A 9,511-nucleotide genomic window follows, 5' to 3' on the forward strand; every position below is an offset into this window, starting at 1 on the left:
TGGATCTGCACAAGGCCATGGCTGCCTGGCTCTCACCTCACTCCCCACCCTCCTCTCGGTACACCCACGCCCCCACCTTTCTGGGCTCAGCCTGGATCAATGCCCTACTTTCACTTACTTGCCCCTGGCAGCCTTTGCTCAGCCAGAAATGTTCCCTCTTCATTCCCCGTGGTACTTCCCACTCCCAGCCTAAGACTAGCTCCTCTGTTGGATGCTCTTGCCCCACTTACCTCACTTTATACTCATCCACTCAGTTAGGGGATTAGTGACAGACGTGTTCACTGTCAGCTCCCAGGAGAAGAGGAACCTAGCTGGTTTTGCTCGCTGAACGGGGACTCATTGTTTTTAACTGCTTGTTCACCACAGGTGAGACCCCGTGGGGGAGAGGACTCCTTCACCTTACCTCTCTTTACTGAAGAGCCAGCATCGCTAGCGAGTAGGAGGTCTTGAACTAGAAATCAAGAAACAGGGAGTTTTCATTTTTGTTCCCGCTCTCAGATGAACTCTCCATATAACCTTAGGATTTTGACACTTTCCCTCTTTGAGCCGGTTTCCTCTTTTATTAGGTAAGAGTTTAATCTAGACAGTGTCTGGGGTGCATCCTTCTCTAACGTATCATTCGAGGTCCTTCGGTAGACTAACAAGAGAAAGCAAAAAAACTTAGCCCTTAAAAAGGTAAGAGGAAGGGAAGAGTTTGCACTCACTACGGAAAGAAGACACCCGGGACTGACTGAGGCTGTGCTTTGGTGTCTAAATCTGATTTCAGTTTCTTGGTCGCCCTGCAGCCTTGGACAGTTTGCTCAGTCTCCCTGGACTATGAACTTCCTCTTCTATAAAATGCAATAAGAACCCTTAAAGGTTTCATCGAGGATTAAGTGAGATACAGATGACACCTGTAACATGGAAGATTATGCTCCATGTTAGGTCTTTTCTACCTTCCTAATAACTTTCATGGAATTTAAAAGCAGTTTATGACCAAATATGGTATGAGTTGAGAAAAAAAACTCAATTAACTCTGTCTGTGATGGTTTATGCATGCTTTATTCCTCTGAAGAGACTTTCCACCACCTAAAAAGAAATAGTCATATCCCTTGAAAACTCAAGAGTAGTGTTTCTCTCTTCCTTCAAGCAATCCTGTCAGATCTAACTACATGCAGTAATTTTTCAGGTTGATTCCAAAGACATTTCCAGATGTTTCTTGTCTTCTTGGCACAAGGGAAAGAACAGGCTAAAGTCCACACCCAGAATCCACCACTGACCATGGACTCAACCCCTTGACCCTCTCCCTGTATGCCCCAGAATGAAATGGGATTGCACTGGAAGAGGAAAGGAGACGGAGGGGGCATATTGCAAGCCATTTCTGGTTTTTTGTTGTTTTTTAACAAGGAATCCTAGAATTGCTGATGTTCGGGTATTTGAGATGGTGACTATTCAGACCTTTACTGATGCCCTATTTCAGTCCTATCACCTGGCAGTGGTGGTGAGAGACCTGAGCATCTCTAGGCAGCAGGAAAAGAAGATTGGACTTGGAATCAGAAACCTGAGTTCAAGTGCTGGCTCTGCCCATTTTGTGACTGTAGGTTGGTCACTTAAGCTCTAAGGGTCCTCAGCTGTGGAAGGGGGTGGCAATTACCACCTTTTGTAGGTAAAGTGAGGAGCCAGTGAGACAGTGCAGTCAGAGCCCAATGTGACCATAAAGCACTTTCTAAATGAAAAGCATCTGTGACTCTGGACTCAGGACCTCCATGCTCATAAAGCTGATCTGTTCACCTACCAAAAGAGCACACCTCATCCTGCACGCCTAGTTTTGTGAATCATGAAAGTAAGATAGTGATGCCTAGCAAAAGTCCTGGCACACAGCAAGGGTACAATAAATGTTTTTCTGGATGATTTAGATGAAAATGACTAAAGAAGGCTTTTGAGGCCTCCTCAGAGCCAGAAGGAAGGTGCATGAAGCCACTCAAAGCCCCTGTCACAGGACAGCCCCCAAGCAGCCTCTGGGCTCCAGTAGAGCCCCACTAGTACGTTCCTCTCTCCGCTCCTAGAAGCAGGCAGTCTGGGGATGAGGCTCACCCAGCCCTGGTTCACACTCACAGAAAAGTAGGCTCCCCAAAGCAAAACAGGACTTCTTGCTCTCTAAGCCTTGCCCACAGTGTTCTTCCTTTAAAAACCAGTTTCCAAAAAAAACCAGTGTCCAAGAAGGTCATGATAAGAAGAAAGTTAAATTGGCTATCTAGAAAAGACCCAAACTTTCCTCAAGTAATTCAGCATCCCCATCTGGGGAATCCCCTTTAGAGGAGTGACATAGGGCAGGATGGGTGTCACCCTAATGCTAGAACGAAGACGTGTTCCCGGATTGCCAAAGAGGTGCTATACATTCCATCTGGGGCTTCGGTGGAGGTCTTCCTGTTTTTTTGACGTATGGCAAATACGTCATTCTCATGAGGGTTTTTTATAACTGTCATTGAATACTTACTATGTGTACTGCATTGGGTTGGGGACAGAAGGGATGCCAAGATTCTAAAAGAAGTTCATAATCTAGTCGAAGAGGCAGATACATTTGTAATTAATTCAAGAAGAATGGGGAATAGCTGCGTGCGGGTTAAGTCATTCATTAAGATTCTCAGAAGCTCAGAGAAGCAGCGTTCCCTTCGGGGGCATCTGCTCAGAGTCAGGCTGGGCTGACAGCTGCTGATGTTCTCTGTTACAGAAGTGAAGATGGCCAAAGTCCCTGACCTCTTTGAAGACCTGAAGCACTGTTACAGGTAGGAAATAGGTTCTTTCTCTTGTGATTTCATGAGGGGATGAAGGTGCATGAGAACCCAGCTAGGAGTTACAGTGACAGCATGGGCCCAGATTGGCAGGGGCTTCAGAAGAGTCCTACATCTGGAGTCAGGGCAGGTGTAGCAGACACCCAACGAAACTAAGCATGCAGCATGTTACACTGAGATGAAGGAACAGGGAGACAACCATGGTAGAAAAATGGTTGCTAAGGTCTGCTGAGTCCTAGTGAATTTGAGCCTGTTACTTAGACATGGCTTTAGTGGGCTCACATGCTCTGATACAGTAATGGGTTTTAATGGACTGTCAGAGAAAGAAAAACCATTCTTAAGAAAACCTGTTCTCAGTCTGGGATAGAAAACAGCTCTGCAGCAATTTGAGCATATGAATATACAAACACAGTCAAACCTCATTCAGATGTAGGAGAAAAGTAAATGAATAAGAAGTTCAAATCATACAATACTCCAACCAAACGTGCAGTTCCCATTACCTGTTAGTATACACTAACACAAACTAGGCTATCAAAGTGTCGTCTGGATATTTTGCCAAGTATATATTATTAATCTTTTTTTAGTGAATATATGAAAGCAATGGGTAACATAGGATCTGTTTGGTTAAAATTAAAGTGATTGCTTCAGAAGTACTTCTCACTTGAGGAGATCAACCTTTTTTCCTGAAATTCAATTACAAGTCTTTAACTTATTAGCCAGGCCCAATCATTATAGATAAAGCACAAGTAAAGTTCAAGCTGTGTCCTGATGATTACTAACTCCAAACTAGTAAGTTAGTAATGACCCAAATGACTGTATGGATGTGTGTGCATAGAAGTCCTTATTTTCCAAGATGACAGTAGTGACTGTGTGTGTGTGTGAGTGTGTATAGTGTGTGTTACCCAAAGCTAAGGTGGCCATTAAAAATCATGATGCCCAGTGACTGTAGTGACATAACAAACAGAATTACATTCTCATTGTCTTGTTTGATAGTGAAAATGAAGACTACAGTTCCGAAATTGACCATCTCTCTCTAAATCAGGTAAGCAAATGATCCTAATTCTTATGGGATTGCTTTTCTGACACAGTATTTTCTCCACATGAAGAGAATAGCAATGGTTTGAATCCTAGAGGCTTTTGTGTTATGGTTCCTAGAGGCCCAGAGACATGCTTTTCTTTATTTTAAGTGAGACCCAGTGGCTCTCTGCTCTGCAAGAATGGCATTCTCCATGCTCACCAGATTTTCCCAGAACAGAGCAGAACTGTCCTCAAACCTGGAGTCTCCTGGCACAGCTTCATCACAATTTGGTTATGCTCTGCTGAGACAGCCCCTTCAGGCCAGTTCGCTGGGGTCTGCCTCCTGCAGTGATGTGCTGTGATCATCCTCTCTAACACCAGCTCCAGAGATTAGCGTCGCCCTCCAAATGGAACAGCCCCAGAAGCGAGGTGAAGGAGGCAGGCAATGGAAAGCTAGAAGTCTGTAGTCACATCAAGCTGGGGTTTTGTGCTAGGAGGCCATAAACAAGTATTATAGTTACTGGCTCTAAAAGTTGTTCACAACAGAGTATTTCTAAAATGTCTGCATGTGTCAAATGGATATTTACCCTTCGGTGGGGGAACTGGAAGGCTACCACACACTAAGATCACTTGAAATCCTGTTTCATTGCAATATCTCAGTTTTGAGTCTGCACATGGTTGACAAAGTCTATCCTTTCAGGATTTCCCAGGAAGGAAGGAAGGAAGAGAAGGAGGGTGGGAGGGATGAAGGAAAGGAGGGAGGGAAGCAGAGAAAGAGGAAAGGGGAAGGGGGGGTGGTACTGATGAGACCAAAATGGAAATCCTTCTCACTAAGTCTGTTGAATAAAACTCCTGTTGAAAGGGCCTCATTCCATCTTTCTTCCTCACAGAAATCCTTCTATGATGCAAACTATGACCCACTTCATGAGGACTGCAGGGATAAATTTAAGTCTCTGAGTACCTCTGAAACCTCTGCCTCATCCGTGATTACCTTCAGTGAGAGCATGGTGGTGGTGACAGCCAGTGGGAAGGTCCTGAAGAAGAGATGGTTGAGTTTAAATCAATTCATCACCAACAGTGACCTGGAAGCCATTGGCAGTGACACAGAAGAAGGTAAGGGGTCAAGTAGAAATAATATCCTTTTCATTCTTATGCAACCAGCACAACAGAGTACCGGGGGTAATGAAACCTAGAATCAGAGTAACAAGAGGGCACCCAGGCATTAGTCTGGTACCTATAAGGAAGGTAAATTAATTTATATCCTTCTTCAGACCTAGAATACTTGCTCACAGACTCATTTCATGGCCATATCATAAAGGCTGTATGACTTTTAGCCTTTAGGCAGAAAGCAGTCATATAGTGTTGGTAGGTGACAGCGTATAAGCTGTGTTCCTCCTGCCGCTAATCATGGCTCCCTGGGCAAGTCACTTAACCTTTCTTGCTTCAGGTTCCTCTACTGTGAAACAGAGATAATCAGAACCCCTGCTAGTGAGGTTAAATGAGTCAGTACTCACAAGCTTCTGGACTAGAATAATGCCCAGCGTATAGTAAATATCCAACCAATGTTCAGTATTGCTGTTATTTCTGTTATTCCTACCACTACTGCCTCTCTTCATACTACCAGCACGGCTGGTTTGTTCATGGCTCCATTATCTCTAAACTTGACAGCAGCCCTACATTCTCATTTTCCATATGAGGAATCTGAGCTCAGTGAGGTAGTAAGTAATCCGGCCAAGTTATACCACTTTCACCAAAGTGTACAAGTGGGAAAACCTGAAAACAAATACAGTCTGACTATAAAAATCATGATTTTTCTCCCATGCCTCTATTGCTCAAGCCTCTATATGAAACACAAACCCAACATTTTTAATGTAACAGCTTTTTAAGAAAACAGCTAAACACTAATACATGTTCACATAGAAAATTGGAAAACACAAGAAAATATAAGAAAGAAAACCCAAGTTGCTCGTACTGCCACTAAGAGCTCCCCACAGCCAGCACAGTGGTTTGCCCCTTAAAGTCCTGCATGCACACACATACTCCTTTGACATTATTAAGATCATACTATATAAAATTTTATATCCAGCCTTTTCACTTAGCAGTATATCAAGGGCATTTTATTTGTCGCCTTCGCTGCTTTTCTTTCACTTTTTCTCATTAAAATAAAATTGATATGAAATATTGGTTTCAGATGTACAGCATGCTGATTCGACAATTATATTCATTATGAAATGCTCATCGTGGTAGTTATAGTCTGTCACCATGCAAAGTTATTACAATGTTACTGCCTATATTCCCTATGCTGTACTTCTATCCCCATGACTTATTTATGTTATAATTGGAAGTCTGTGCCTCTTTATCCCCTTTATCTACTTCACCCATCCACCTACCCCCTCTCCTGTGGTGACCCGATTGTTTGCTGTGTTCATGAGTCATCAGGCATTTTAGAGTGCCAAGTTTTCACCATCATAACTAATGCAACATTGATCATTCATATCAATAAATGTTCATTCTTGTCGCCATTTATTTCCTTAGATTAGATTCCTAAAAGTAGAACTACTACCAATATATACAACTGTGAAGAAGGAGGGGAGACATTTAGAGCTGCATTCTCCATGATGTATAATTCTTAATGTGTTTGGTTTTTTTTTTTCCCAGTGTGCATTCATTTGAAAATATAGGTGGGGGATACTAGGAGTCTTCCTGATGTCTTAGAAAGCTCCAAACCAAAACTGAGAAAGTTGCACAAATAATCTTGTTGTTATTTATTTTTTTTTAATATTACCTAAGGAGTTTAAGTTTAAAAAGAAATGAATAACTACTGGGATAATCCTAGATCCAATACTGCTGCTGACTGGGTGGCTTCACTTCTCTCTCAATTTTCTCACCTGGATCAGAATATCCTTAATGTCCCTTCCTAGCTACTTTCTTTGTTTGCATTGGGGAAGATCTGTCACCTGTGTTTGTACCTAGACATTAATCTGAGTTTGTGATAATGGTTTTAGAAATCATCAAGCCAAGATCGGCATCTTACACCTTCCAGAACAACGTGAAATACAACTTTATGAGGGTCATCAAGTCCCAATTCATCCTCCTCAATCAAAGCATTGTTCGAGTCACATGGGGTCCATACCTCTCAGCGACTGCATTGCAAAACATGGAAAATGCAGGTGAGTGGATGTCTCTGTTATTTATTTCTGTATTTCTTTCAAGCTTTCTGATTTCAATGAATAAGCCTCTCTACATTCCTGGCTTTTCACAATTCTTCTACAATGAGATGAAGCACATCACCCCTGGTTATAAAAAACAATGAAAAAAAAGGCAAGAACAGAAGCTGCAGCCAAATCTGGAAGCTCCACGAGAAAGGCTTCTGGCCTTGGAAAGCACTGAATGGGGTGTAAAGCTTTCCGAGGCAGAACCTCCTTTGGTTCTCTCATTTGTGCTTATCCTCGGTTTTAAGGATGAGGAGATTGAGTCTCAGAAATATGAATTTACCCAGAAGCTGATGAGGAGCAATCACTGTCTATGAGAAAGCCTGAGGACCAAACATAGAAATAATGCCCAACGAGAAAGAATCATTATCTTTTTTAACGTAATTAGGAGCAAAACAGCCAGTCAGCTGCAACATATTCTGAAGGATGAACTTAGCCTCCCAGAAATTTTGTCACAGAGATCCAGCTGCCGTGGTGAACATATTTTAGCCTCAGGCCGTGTCATCAGTATACAAAATTATTTTCAGAGGTCCAAAGAGGCTACTTTACAATAAACGAACTGTGCCCTTTCTCATTGGAAATAGTTCAACTAACATGCTTTCCACTGTATGACACTTGTACATTGGTTTGTGCTCTATGTTCCTACTTAATATTCCTTGATACAGTTTTTCCGCACTTTGACATTGCATACATATTTGCCATATTCTGTGGTACTGGAATATTTCATCATATTGCTATGCTGGTCCCTGTGTTTGCTTTAAAGAACTCTACTGCAAATATCTTTGTACATACAGTTTTTCAGCTAGGAGATGATTTCTTTGGTGCATATCCCAGAAGTGGAACTCTTGGGTTCCTACACATCAGTAATTTTGCTGCTCTTATTAAGCATTGTTCTCTTAACTTCTTGAGCTACTTTTCATTACCACTAGCAATGTGTAAGCGTACCAGATTCCTGAAAGTCCTGCATATTAGGCCATTATGAACTCAGCCTCACAAATAAGAAGGGTCTTATCTCACCGATGTAATTATAAGGGATTCAACAGATACTCGGCCCTGGAGCATTCATTTAACAGAAAGTTCTGAAGAATTAGAGCCAAAAATTCTAAAGAACCAAGTATTTAGCTACCTAGCCAATGTAGTGGATATTGTGAAGGATACAAAAATGTATCAAATTGTATTCCTGGTACTTACACCATAGCTGGGGACCTAACTACACGTGCCCACGCATGCATCCACACCCAAAATATCTGCATAAACACACTTGATTTTAGACAAATACAATGCATTTACATTTTTTTTGGCTTTTCTCTTCACCAGTGAGATTTCACATGGGTGCTTATACATTCAGAAGATGATTCTAAACTTCCTGTGACTCTAAGAATCTCAAAAACCTGGCTGTTCTTGAGTGCTCAAAATGAAGATGAGCCCGTGCTGCTAAAGGTCAGTTGTTCTTAGTCTCCAACCTATCTTCATGTTACACCCCATACATTTGTAAGTGATCCCAAAGGGCAGACACCCCAGCAGGGTAGTACAGTCCTATTCTCTTCTTACCACAGCCCTCACCTGCCGACATGACCCCCATCCTTCTCACCTATCCCCAGAGGCAATTCTAGGCAGGGTCTGTGCAAGAGGGAAATGGAGGTGGCAGGAGGTAAAGGTCAACTACCTTCTTCCTTCTTTTTCCTTTCCTTGCCTAATCTTATTCACCTCCCATCCCAGGGCATCCATGTTTGATCAATACTGGCATCAATACTGACAATACTGGCATTAGGACAATGGGGCCTGAGCTGACACTCAAATAAACCAACTGAGATCAAAGAGGATTAGTCACCTGCTAAGGGGCACAAAGCCAAAAGCTGGGTGCCAAGACTCAAAATCCGGCCTTCCAACTCTAGGGCCCCTCCTTCAATGGGGCCAGCAAGATCCCTCATCCCGGCCCATCTCCGCTACCTCTCAAGCATACAGACACACACATGCCCACTACAGCCTTCAGTGCCTTCACCACCGATAAGCAGGTGACTCTCATTCAGTAAATAATCCAAACCCACCCCACCTGAGTAGGATTTATGTGGATGCATGTGTTTCTCTCCTCGAAACAAGGGAGGTGAAAGTGACGTCCACAGAGTAGGGCAGTAGCTTCATTCATGAATTCATTCAACAAACATTATTCATTAGGAGCCTTCTGTCTTTCAAGCAGTGTCAACAGCCATGTGGACAGAGGCGAGCCAAAGTCCCTAACGTTACAGAACTTAGTCCTGTGGGGAACACAGGCAACAGACAAGCTGAACAACTAGCAAAGAGTGCCAGATGCTGTAAAGCAAATGAACAGGCACTAAGATAGAGAAAAAGGGGAGAGTGCTCTTTAGGTAGCGTGGCACAGCAGTGCTCCTGAGAGGTGAGAGCTGCTGATAGGAGGGGGCATACCAGGCAAAGGGGCAGGCTGGGCATTCTACTCGAAGGGATCTGATCGCATCTAGGCGCTGAGCTTCCAGGGTTGAAAGGCCAGCTTCA

At 43.0% G+C, this 9,511-nt stretch overlaps 1 pseudogene; it reads left to right on the forward strand.

Annotated features, from left to right (window-relative positions):
• LOC130682565 (interleukin-1 alpha-like) overlaps positions 1-9,246 on the forward strand; it is a 42,203-nt pseudogene extending 32,957 nt beyond the window's left edge.
• The last annotated feature ends 265 nt before the right edge of the window (positions 9,247-9,511 follow it).

Source organism: Manis pentadactyla, chromosome 2 (assembly GCF_030020395.1).
Source record: "Manis pentadactyla isolate mManPen7 chromosome 2, mManPen7.hap1, whole genome shotgun sequence".
In the NCBI taxonomy this organism is placed as follows: Eukaryota; Metazoa; Chordata; class Mammalia; order Pholidota; family Manidae; genus Manis; species Manis pentadactyla.